This window comes from Gymnoscopelus microlampas, assembly GCF_963454915.1.
Source record: "Gymnoscopelus microlampas genome assembly, chromosome: 7".
In the NCBI taxonomy this organism is placed as follows: domain Eukaryota; kingdom Metazoa; phylum Chordata; class Actinopteri; order Myctophiformes; family Myctophidae; genus Gymnoscopelus; species Gymnoscopelus microlampas.
The window spans coordinates 6,312,259-6,325,830 of NC_139944.1; the positions used below are offsets into that span (position 1 = coordinate 6,312,259).

General features: G+C 39.8%; 1 pseudogene across 1 annotated transcript; it reads left to right on the forward strand.

The window, feature by feature from the left end:
* The first annotated feature begins 9,185 nt into the window (after nucleotides 1–9,185).
* On the forward strand, nucleotides 9,186–10,610 carry LOC311048400 (E3 ubiquitin-protein ligase TRIM39-like; annotated as a pseudogene). Its single transcript has one exon. The product of its transcript is annotated as an E3 ubiquitin-protein ligase TRIM39-like (transcript).
* The last annotated feature ends 2,962 nt before the right edge of the window (nucleotides 10,611–13,572 follow it).

Here is a 13,572-nt window from a genome sequence, read left to right on the forward strand (position 1 = left end):
CTTGAGTGGCCAGGTGACAGAGTCATTGTTAGTGTACCTCGATGACATTATTGTATATTCACCTGACTTTTCCTCTCACATGCAGCACCTTGACCAGGTTTTCGAGCGGCTGTGGAGACACGGATTGAAACTGCGCCTCGATAAATGCAAGCTTCTCCAACCGGAGGTAAAGTTCTTGGGCCACGTTGTAGACAAAGAGGGAGTGCGCCCGGACCCTGAAAAGTTGGCTGCGGTAAGAGACTGGACCCCACCCTCGACTGTCCGCGAGGTCCGCGCTTTTCTAGGTCTGGCTGGTTATTATCGCCGCTTCGTGTCCTCATTTGCTGCCATAGCTAGGCCGTTAAATAGTTTGTTGATCGGAGTCCCGAATGATGTGAAGTCCCATCAGTGTAAAATAGAGTGGTCCCCTGAATGCCAAAACTCGTTTGATGCTCTTAAAACTGCCCTTACGCAGGCTCCAATACTGGCTTATGCAGATTATGACCGACCGTTTGTAGTGTATACTGATGCGAGTGGCCGCGGGCTCGGCGCCGTTCTGGCACAGGTCCAAGATGGCCAGGAGCGAGTAATCGCCTACGCCAGCCGAAGTCTACACCCTACCGAACAAAATGATGCAAATTATAGCTCCTTTAAATTAGAACTCTTGGCACTTAAATGGGCAGTGACCGAAAAAATTAAAGATTACTTAACTGGCGCTCATTTTACGATTTATACAGATAACAATCCTGTTGCGCATCTTCAAACAGCTCGACTAGGCGCGGTGGAACAGCGCTGGGCAGCCCAGCTAGCATCATTCACCTATGATATAAAGTACCGACCTGGGAAAAGCAATGCGAACGCAGATGCCCTGTCTAGGTTCCCTGTTCAACCTGTAGGAGTGGCCGTAGTGGAGTTGGCACCGGTGGAGAGGTTTAATCAAACACTGTTAAACATGTTGCGCTCTCTAGATACTGATCGCCAAGGCAGATGGAATGAACACTTACCTGAGTTAGTACACGCTTATAACAATACTGAACATGGTGCGACAGGTTATGCGCCTGCGTACTTAATGTTTGGTCGCCACCTGAGGCGTCCGGTAGATGTAGCATTAGGAGTACCGTTGTCACAAAATCGAATGGGAGTGGGAGATTGGGTGCAAGATCACCAGAAACGAATGGCCACAGCGTATAGGACAGCCGAGAAAAAAATGGTGCATATAGCAGGACAGCGTAAACAGGTCTATGACCGCCGAGCCGGTATGCCACCATTGTTACCTGGAGAGAGGGTGTGGGTACGAAACCGGAACCGACAGGGACAAGGTAAACTGGGCCCATGGTGGGACCCAGAACCTTTTGTGGTATTGGAGAGGGTGGGGGATGCGGGCCTAGTATACAGGATCCGACCTGAAAAAGGAGGGCGAGATAGAACGATCCATAGGAATGCATTAAAAGTGTGTATAGCCCCCAGGTCACCGATGGAGAGCCCCGAACCTGCCCCAGTAGCCGAACCGGTGGGACCAATATGGCCGCCTTATGTAGGGTTTTTCCCCGGTCCTAGGGAACCTGAAGGTCCGCGGCGCTCTGGAAGAGCGAACCAAGGACAGCCACCTGAGAGGTACGGGCATGACGTTTAGAACCAGTTGCCAGGGACTGCCAACGAAAAAGTAGGGGGGAATGTGACAAGGGTGAAATGAGGGGTTCTTAAAACTTTTGTAATTTGTTTTTATTGGTGCTTAATGTGTATAATTGCCTCATTTAACCCCACCATCTTATTATTTTTGTACCAATTATTATTACGCACTGTATTGTTTATAATTGTTTTCCCCATGATCCCCTGGTCACATGTATTGAGAGACATTGAGTGGCAGAGCGGCAGTCACGCGGTCACGCCCAAGGCCACGGTCATGGCCAATGTCCCCAGACAGACTGTCACCACGGACAAATGAAAGAAGAGGGAGGTGTGGTTTGGCAGGTACAAAAGCGGAGGCGGGACCGTTTGAAAGAGAGAACAGAGCACCCAAGTGACAGAGGCGTCAGTGAGGAGAAGGACAGCAGAGGGGAAGGTTGTGCCGAGACACGGAGTAGAGGAGTGCATAGATGAAGTAGACATACCAGCCACCTAGGAGTTTGGAAGCCGAGGTGTGCCTACATTCAAAGGAGAAACCAAGAGGAGAAAGCGATCGAACCGAAGGGGAGGAAGAGGCGAGTGAGACCAGACCATATAAGGAGCGCTGAGACTGGAAAGTGGCGATAACGTTGCATACGCAACCAACTCAGCGCCAGGTGTAAAAACCTGGCTGGCGAGTGAGTATTCGAACAAGCAACGTTGAATCCCTGTATAACCACTGCCTGAGACAACGCAAATGTATCGTGTAAATGCACAGTGAACTGGTCTAGATCTCTATAATTGCAGGCGGAGAGAAAGAAGAGAGAAGACGAAGACGACTGGCCTCAAACCCTTTCCCATCTTACCCCCATATATGGACATGCAGCATTACCCCTGAACAAACCGTGTTGAGTATCTTGAAGCACTTTATTGGCACCGCACTTTACTTGAAAAGTATTTGTTGCACAGAAACCCCCCATGCTAAGGAACCCTTGTGATTAAGCCCCGCGTAATTTGCACAACTTTATAATTTATTTTATAGTTGTTGTGTAGATTATTTGTGTTTTGTATGTTTATATAGGTTTTATTAGTATAGTGTTTATTTGATTGTTTTTAAGGCACAGAAGCCAATGTATTAGGGACCCAATAAATATGACTTACCTTTTTTTGATACACTGTATTCGTGTCCAGTTTCTTAAAGGGATATTCTCATGCCAGTGTTGTATTCTCAAAACCAAAAGTATTGAAACTTACCAGTTAACCTCGAACCTGTGAAAGCCTGAAGAAGAAGTTAAAGTGTATTCAAAGGGGACTTCCCTCTATAACAAAAGTGGCGTAGTCGACAAACAATTAGTTCAGATAGGACTCACAGTAATTACGCACCCAGCACTTTATTGTGCATTTATATTTTATTGTTGTGAGTTTTATTCTGGATTATTTATTAAAGGAGAAGAGTGCAATAGTACAAACAAATTGCAAGTCAAATGTGATACAATTTCGGCCCTGTTCACAAACATATATACCTGTGTACCTCAGGTGACAATATAGTATGCAGAAGTATAATAGCTGCACAACATGTTGCACTGGATATCGAAGGGAATGTAAATAAATGTGTTTGGTGCATCTCATGTGTCATCTCAACAAACATTGCATGTTTATGTTTTGTTTGTTTTTCAGAAAAAAAAACTTTGTCTTGTATTTTGACTTGACTATGCAAAGTATGACACAATAATATCAATACAGTTAGGCTACTACTGTTAAAATGACTACAAGTGAGTAGCTATTGATTGTAAAATGGTTCAATTATGAATTTGGAATGTAAGAAAATGACTTGCAATTAATATGCTACTGTTTCAAAAGCATTCTGCACGTTTTCAAAAAGGTAATGTCTTTTATAATAAAAATGTATTAGATTCACATACCACTCGCTAACATTTTTATAATCTAACATGACAATTGTATTAAACTGCTAAGAACTTTATAAATAATGAATACTGACAACTCTGGGTTGGGTTTGCTTTCTTTAGCAAAGAAAAACAATCAACATGTTAATGAAGTGAATGAATGACATTGAAACTTGTGTCTATGTAAATGTTTCTCTGATGATGGCCCATCATCATCATCAAGGTGGCTTTTGTTGTGAGCCTTTCACATCGAAATGTTCCTGACTGCAGTTAATTGGAGGAGAGCTGAGAGGAGGTGGGAGGAGGTGTTTCTCCACTTCAAGACAAAAGGGAGGTGCTACTACTTATACTACATCAACACAACACACACTGTCATGCTCAGTCAGTGCTCACTGCTCAGAGTCAGACCACAGAACACAGAGACACACAGAGACAAGCAACTGTTATTATTTCAGTTCAACTTTCCGGCTGCACTCTTCTTCACAGGGACCTTCTGAGGAAACATTGGAGTAGGATCCTAAGTTACAGGTAAGAGGATATCATAAGATGACAATAAACCTCTTCTGAGTTTGTTGGCAATTTTCACATAAGTAATTGAACAAGCCCATTCAAATGTCAGTTATTGTAACTGTGTTATTGAAGTGGCATATATTTCACTCAGTATACCTACCCTGTAGTTTGTTCAGTGATCAAATACATTTAGTTTTTACTGAAGTTAAAGTTGCAATTGCACAAACATGCTCTGTTACAAGTAATTCAAATCATATATTCAATTGGAATAAAAAGCTGATTAGACTATAAATTATATGTTTCTGATGCCTACCAAGTTTTGACACAAGTCATATTGTACTAGTTACTTTTTCAATAGTTATGTTCTTCAGTGTGCCTGAACCTAAACAACACTTTATGTAAAATAACTGTCACAGACAGAATCTGAACATTTTAAGTCAAGGTTTGTCAAAGAGTAAAATCAACAGGAAGTTTTACATAATGTATGTCTTTGCAACAGGTCTGTGGAGGTGTGTCAAAGCTCCGCCCCCTGCCAGACTCATCTGAGACGATAAGATTGACCTTCAGATCAAACACAACTTCCAGTGAGGAGGACATACTTCCACAGCTACAGGAGGGAATACTGACCCAGACCACTGGAACCTGCTGCTGACAGCTGAATGGACTTTAACAACAACCACGATTCACAGTGAAAGTAAACTTCAAGGACCATTCTAGAGGAGGAAGTTTTACAGTACCACCACTGACTGACTGACTAAATACCTGTCCACACAGATCACAATTAAAGGGTTTCACCCCTGTATAAATTATCCTGTGATTTATTAAGCTCTCTGAGAAGCTTTCCCCACATTGGTCACAAAGGACAGGTTTGTGTCCTATGTGAATTCTCTGGTGTCTATTTAAGTGAGATTGTGTTGTAAAGGTTTCTCTAGAGTATCTCTACGGAATTATCTGGTGTATTTTACATTTTGGGGAATATGTTTTCCACACTAGTTGTGTTTTGGCTTAGCCAAGCTCCCTCCTAGAACAGCGGGAAGTAAGGTCACAGGTCAGATGATGATACACCACTGGATTGCAAACAAAGACAAATAAATTGTACAATTAAGAACTTGTTGTGCATATTATGAAATAATTAAGTACATGATGCATGCATGCTTTGTTAGTGAGTTAGTTGGGAATAAATCTAGACACTCACATTGCATTTTGAGCGTGTAAATATCCCCCCAGTGGTGCATTCCAGTGCCATAAATGGTCATATTCAATAACATTGCAATGACTTCACTCATTTCACTGCACAAGTCACAAGTAAATACAATTAAGTTATTATCTTAAAGACAAAAACAGAAGGAGTAAACCATAATGTTAAAGTTCTTGCAGTGTGTTATTAAGAGTTGCTATCTTCATCTCAAAGGATTATATGTATCAGGCTACTATGAATCTAAGGGCACCAGTTGGTCTCCAATGTGTAATGTACACATTCCCACCTAATTTTCCTTAAAATAATGGCTGACCTTTAAAATACAATTGAGTATAGTTTAACTCCTTGGAACACCTGGTTCTATGGTTCTGGAAGAATTTGGAGCAATTATGTGCAAATTAGGTTTCTATAGGGACTTGATTTGTCCTGCAGTGGTTTAAATATGTGAAATAGTCTCTCTCAAATTCTTCTTGTTATTCAGGCAGAACCATTAAGATAGATTTACAAATCAAGCCCCTATAGAAACCTAATTTGCACATGATTGCTCCAAATTTTCCAGAACCATAGAACCAGGCAGAATCAGCTTTGGTGATGGAACAACTGTTCTTTATACTGTGTTTATAGTATGCGATGTGAAGTGCTAGACTTTTTTCTTGGTTTTATATTATTAATATTCAAAGTCAAGAGTTGTTTTTTGATTGCCTTGTTTTTCATGTGATTGACTGTAATTACCACACACAGTAGCATACTCCTTATAAACCATAGCACGTAATATGTAGTGACAGACTAAATACCTTTCCACACAAATCAAAATGAATGGCTGCTAGGTTTTTAAACAAACCCCTGCGTAAATAGTATTTATTGCATCACATATTTAAATATGTGTAATTGGAAGTGATTGTCATGATTTTGGTGAGCAAACACAGAACTGGAACACCATACAATGTAACCTTATACATGGGTAAACTCTATTGATTTACTGAAATTGGCAACCTACCTGAAAATGCATTTTATATTTAACAGCTTGAATGACCTATGTTACTGAACACTGTAGCATGTATTACTCAGAATCAGAATAGAGCCTCAAGTTGTTTGACAATACACTTAATCCAAAATATGAACAGGGTACATTATACACATGCAAAGACAAGTGCTGGTGTATTATTTATGAAGATGATGTGCTGTAATTTACAAGTACTCTCTCATTCCAAGGACCCTCAGTTTGATTTACATTTACATCTCTGCAACCCTAATCTGAGAACCATTTTTATTAGGCATGATTCGGTATGTCCAGAATTCCTTTGATAACTATTTAATGTTGGTAAGGAGTTAAAAGTGAAATTCTGTTCAAATAGCAATTCTTGTACATTATCCAGTTATATTTAATTATGTGAATGGATGGTGAGGATTGTCCTAAAACCTCACAATGAGAACCACTGATATACCCTATTTGTATTTTCCTTTTTATTAATGTATAATGTATTTATACAGGTGATCTCATTGAGAATCTCATTCTCAAGACGTAACCAGTCCAGACGTAGCTTATAGACACACTGTTTACATGACATGTGGATGGACAAGTAGGCAACCAGTGTAATATGGCAAATTGTACTTGTTTGCGGGTGACTCGGCACTCCTTGTCTCAGATAAGGACAAAGTGCAGGTTGAAAAAAAAACGTTTAATTACCTACCTGGGTTGCATTTTAGAGAACACTACAGTGAAAAATGGTAACAGATCAAGAAAGTCAACCAAAGTACAAGATGTTTGGGCAGGGTCTCCTCGTTGGTCAGTAGGAATGCTCTGAGGACACTAGCTGGAGCACTCATCCAATGTCATTTTTGCTCTGCATGCACCTCATGGTACTCTAGCACCTAAAAGGCATTAAAAACACAACTTCAGACCTATCAACTAACTGATCAGGTTACTTCTAAACCCACACATAGGACTCACCTAACCCCTGCTCATTATATGCTAGAGTGGGATGGCTCAGGATAGAGGAAAGAGTACACCAGAGGGAGCTCCACGGATCTAATTACCCCCAGATTCGGCACAAACATGGGGATGAATTCGTCCTACTATTATGCCACCAAAATGTGGAATGTCCTACCAACAGCCATCAAAGAGTGTGGCTTCATACCCTCTTTAAAACCACCATGAAAGAGCACCTGTCTGAAATTTGCAACTGGACCTGGACAAGTCTTTTAGCTTGCCTAAATACTTGACCCCCACTGTTTTTCTGTAAATATACTTTTACTGCTCCTAGTATTTATGATATGTTGTATGGCTTGATGATTTGAATATATAAACATGAACATATATACCTGTGTACCTCAGGTGACAATATAGTATGCAGAAGTATAATAGCTGCACAACATGTTGCACTGGATATCGAAGGGAATGTAAATAAATGTGTTTGATGCATCTCATGTGTCATCTCAACAAACATTGCATGTTTATGTTTTGTTTGTTTTTCAGAAAAAAAAAACTTTGTCTTGTATTTTGACTTGACTATGCAAAGTATGACACAATAATATCAATACAGTTAGGCTACTACTGTTAAAATGACTACAAGTGAGTAGCTATTGATTGTAAAATGGTTCAATTATGAATTTGGAATGTAAGAAAATGACTTGCAATTAATATGCTACTGTTTCAAAAGCATTCTGCACGTTTTCAAAAAGGTAATGTCTTTTATAATAAAAATGTATTAGATTCACATACCACTCGCTAACATTTTTATAATCTAACATGACAATTGTATTAAACTGCTAAGAACTTTATAAATAATGAATACTGACAACTCTGGGTTGGGTTTGCTTTCTTTAGCAAAGAAAAACAATCAACATGTTAATGAAGTGAATGAATGACATTGAAACTTGTGTCTATGTAAATGTTTCTCTGATGATGGCCCATCATCATCATCAAGGTGGCTTTTGTTGTGAGCCTTTCACATCGAAATGTTCCTGACTGCAGTTAATTGGAGGAGAGCTGAGAGGAGGTGGGAGGAGGTGTTTCTCCACTTCAAGACAAAAGGGAGGTGCTACTACTTATACTACATCAACACAACACACACTGTCATGCTCAGTCAGTGCTCACTGCTCAGAGTCAGACCACAGAACACAGAGACACACAGAGACAAGCAACTGTTATTATTTCAGTTCAACTTTCCGGCTGCACTCTTCTTCACAGGGACCTTCTGAGGAAACATTGGAGTAGGATCCTAAGTTACAGGTAAGAGGATATCATAAGATGACAATAAACCTCTTCTGAGTTTGTTGGCAATTTTCACATAAGTAATTGAACAAGCCCATTCAAATGTCAGTTATTGTAACTGTGTTATTGAAGTGGCATATATTTCACTCAGTATACCTACCCTGTAGTTTGTTCAGTGATCAAATACATTTAGTTTTTACTGAAGTTAAAGTTGCAATTGCACAAACATGCTCTGTTACAAGTAATTCAAATCATATATTCAATTGGAATAAAAAGCTGATTAGACTATAAATTATATGTTTCTGATGCCTACCAAGTTTTGACACAAGTCATATTGTACTAGTTACTTTTTCAATAGTTATGTTCTTCAGTGTGCCTGAACCTAAACAACACTTTATGTAAAATAACTGTCACAGACAGAATCTGAACATTTTAAGTCAAGGTTTGTCAAAGAGTAAAATCAACAGGAAGTTTTACATAATGTATGTCTTTGCAACAGGTCTGTGGAGGTGTGTCAAAGCTCCGCCCCCTGCCAGACTCATCTGAGACGATAAGATTGACCTTCAGATCAAACACAACTTCCAGTGAGGAGGACATACTTCCACAGCTACAGGAGGGAATACTGACCCAGACCACTGGAACCTGCTGCTGACAGCTGAATGGACTTTAACAACAACCACGATTCACAGTGAAAGTAAACTTCAAGGACCATTCTAGAGGAGGAAGTTTTACAGTACCACCACTGACTGATTTACTGTATTGACTCAGAGACTAAATGGCTTCCACGTTGTCTCTTCCAGAAGAGGATTTCTCCTGTCCTGTGTGTCGTGACATCTTTAAAGATCCTGTTATACTGTCATGTAGCCACAGCTTCTGTAATGCTTGTCTGCAGGAATGGTGGAGACAGAAGACAATAAAGCAATGTCCAGTTTGTAAGGAAATACATTCAACAGGTCATCCACCCCGTAACCTGGCTCTGAAGAACCTGTGTGAGGCCTTCATACAGGAGAGACGGAGAGCTTCAAAACGTAAGAGAACTTCATCAGCGTCTGAGGATCTCTGCAGTCTGCATGCAGAGAAACTCAAACTGTTCTGTCTGGAATGTCAACAGCCAGTGTGTCTTGTGTGTCGAGATTCTAAAAAACACACCAACCACAGTTTCAGACCCACCGATGAAGCTGCTCTGGATCACGAGGAGGAAGTCCAGAAATCACTGAAGACTTTACAGGAGAAACTGGAGGTCTTAAATTAAGTTAAAAAGAACACTAACCAAACAGCAAAACACATTAAGGTCCAGGCCCGGGACACAGAGAGGCAGATTAAGGAACAGTTTAAGACGTTTCTTCAGTTTCTACAAGAGGAAGAGGAGGCCAGCATCACTGCACTGAGGGATGAAGAGCAACAGAAGAGTCAGATGATGAAAAAGAAGATTACGGTCCTGAACAGAGACATATTAACCCTTTCAAACAACATCAGAGCCATAGAGGAGGAGCTGAGAGCTGAACACGTCTCATTCCTGAAGAACTACAAGACCACAATGGAAAGAGTCCAGTTCACACTGCAGGACCAACAGCTGTTCTCTGGATCACTGATAGACGTGACCAAACACCTGAGCAACCTGACCTTCAGAGTCTGGAACAAGATGAAGGACATTGTCTCCTACAATCCTGTCATTCTGGACCCCAACACTGCCCATCCAGACTATACCCTGTCTGATGATCTGACCAGTGTGAGCGGTGGAGAGGAACGACAGCTTCCTGACAACCCAGAGAGGTTTGACTGCTATGGCCATGTCCTAGGTTCTGAGGGATTTAACTCAGGGACTCACAGCTGGGATGTTGAGGTTGGAGACAATGCAAACTGGGAAGTGGGTGTGTTAGCAGAGTCTTACCAGAGGAAGGGAATGGTAGGGGGTCAACACTTCTTAATATGGTTAGATGAAGCTCAATACGCAGCACACTCCCCATCAGGGCCAGACACTGTTCTCTCATTGAAGCAGAATCCTCAGAGGATCAGAGTCCAGCTGGACTGGAATGAAGGAAAGCTGTCATTCTCTGATCCTGATACTAACACACACATACACACCTTCACACACACTTTCACTGATACACTCTTTCCATACATTAGCACCGGTCATAATACTGTCCCTCTGAAGATGTTACCTGGGAAGGTCAATGTAACTGTGGAACAATGCAGTTAGACATGATGATGATGTTGATCATTTAGAGTCTTTAAGGGAGGATATTACTCAGTTATATAGAATCTGTATGATTGTGTTGTGGTCATTGGCAGTCACATGTGTTCCCTAAAGCAGTGATTCTCAAACCTTTTCATGTCAAGGACCCCTGCGGACCCCTATCTTTAAAAAAAAAAAATTGTGCCGGGGACCCTGTTCCCTAGAGAAGAGAAGATGTTTTTGTTTGTCATTTTTTCCCTTTTTTAAACATTTCTAGCATATAAATCAAAAACACATATTATTGCAATGCCCCATGTATAGCCCAATGAAGAAAGAGTTACAAAATCAAAAGTCTGGTCACATATATTATTAATTTCTGCTTCATTACTTCTCACATTGCTGTGTTTTTATTATTTTTTTATCCTGTTGATAAACTGTATTGTTTTGTGGAACATGTCCCACCAACGTTTTACTGCAGATACAAATAAACAAGTCTCAATATTCCTTTTAGTCTCTTATTCTTTGTTTCACTGTAATTTCACATGTAGATTAGATTTAGAACAAAGTCCTGTGTGCCATTTTAAATGACGTGACTGACTAAATACCTGTCCACAAAGATCACAATTAAAAGGTTTCACCCCTGTATTAATTATCCTGTGATTTATTAAGCTCTCTGAGAAGCTCTCTGGTCACAAAGGACAGGTTTGTGTCCTATGTGAATTCTCTGGTGTCTATTTAAGTGAGATGGTGTTGTAAAGGTTTCTCTACAGTATCTCTACAGAATTATCTGGTGTATTTTACATTTTGGGGAAAATGTTTTCCACACTAGTTGTGTTTTGGCTTAGCCAAGCTCCCTCCTAGAACAGCGGGAAGTAGGGTCACAGGTCAGATGATGATACACCACTGGATTGCAAACAAAGACAAATACATTGTACAATTAAGAACTTGTTGTGCATATTATGAAATAATTAAGTACATGATGCATGCATGCTTTGTTAGTGAGTTAGTTGGGAATAAATGTAGACACTCACATTGCATTTTGAGCGTGTAAATATCCCCCCAGTGGTGCATTCCAGTGCCATAAATGGTCATATTCAATAACATTGCAATGACTTCACTCATTTCACTGCACAATTGTCACAAGTAAATACAATTAAGTTATTATCTTCAAGACAAAAACAGAAGGAGTAAACCATAATGTTAAAGGTCTTGCAGTGTGTTATTAAGAGTTGCTATCTTCATTTCAAAGGATTATACGTATCAGGCTACTATGAATCTAAGTGCACCAGTTGGTCTCCGATGAGCAATGTACACATTCCCACCTAATTTTACTTAAAATAATAGCTGACCTTTAAAATACAATTGAGTATAGTTTAACTCCTTGGAACACCTGGTTCTATGGTTCTGGAAGAATTTGGAGCAATTATGTGCTAATTAGGTTTCTATAGGGACTTGATTTGTCCTGCAGTGATTTAAATATGTGAAATAGTCTCTCTCAAATTCCTCTTGTTATTCAGACCGAACCATTAAGATAGATTGACAAATCAAGCCCCTATAGAAGCCTAATTTGCACATGATTGCTCATTTTTTTTCAGAACCTTAGAACCAGGTAGAATCAGCTTTGGTGATGGAACAACTGTTCTTTATACTGTGTTTATAGTATGCGATGTGAAGTGCTAGACTTTTTTCTTGGTTTTATATTATTAATATTCAAAGTCAAGAGTTGTTTTTTGACTGTTGCAGTATTTGCATTACAAGATTTGTTATTGCCTTGTTTTTCATGTGATTGACTGTAATTACCACACACAGTAGCATACTCCTTATAAACCATAGCACGTAATATGTAGTGACAGACTAAATACCTTTCCACACAAATCAAAACGAATGGCTGCTAGGTTTTTAAACAAACCCCTGCGTAAATAGTATTTATTGCGTCACATATTTAAATATGTGTAATTGGAAGTGATTGTCATGATTTTGGTGAGCAAACACAGAACTGGAACACCATACAATGTAACCTTATACATGGGTAAACTCTATTGATTTACTGAAATTGGCAACCTACCTGAAAATGCATTTTATATTTAACAGCTTGAATGACCTATGTTACTGAACACTGTAGCATGTATTACTCAGAATCAGAATAGAGCCTCAAGTTGTTTGACAATACACTTAATCCAAAATATGAACAGGGTACATTATACACATGCAAAGACAAGTGCTGGTGTATTATTTATGAAGATGATGTGCTGTAATTTACAAGTACTCTCTCATTCCAAGGACCCTCAGTTTGATTTACATTTACATTTCTGCAACCCAAATCTGAGAACCATTTTTATTAGGCATGATTCGGTATGTCCAGAATTCCTTTGATAACTATTTAATGTTGGTAAGGAGTTAAAAGTGAAATTCTGTTCAAATAGCAATTCTTGTACATTATCCAGTTATATTTAATTATGTGAATGGATGGTGAGGATTGTCCTAAAACCTCACAATGAGAACCACTGATATACCCTATTTGTATTTTCCTTTTTATTAATGTATAATTTATTTATACAGGTGATCTCATTGAGAATCTCATTCTCAAGACGTAACCAGTCCAGACGTAGCTTATAGACACACTGTTTACATGACATGTGGATCATAGACAAGTAGGCAACCAGTGTAATATGGCAAATTGTACTTGTTTGCGGGTGACTCGGCACTCCTTGTCTCAGATAAGGACAAAGTGCAGGTTGAAAAAAAAACGTTTAATTACCTACCTGGGTTGCATTTTAGAGAACACTACAGTGAAAAATGGTAACAGATCAAGAAAGTCAACCAAAGTACAAGATGTTTGGGCAGGGTCTCCTCGTTGGTCAGTAGGAATGCTCTGAGGACACTAGCTGGAGCACTCATCCAATGTCATTTTTGCTCTGCATGCACCTCATGGTACTCTAGCACCTAAAAGGCATTAAAAACACAACTTCAGACCTATCAACTAACT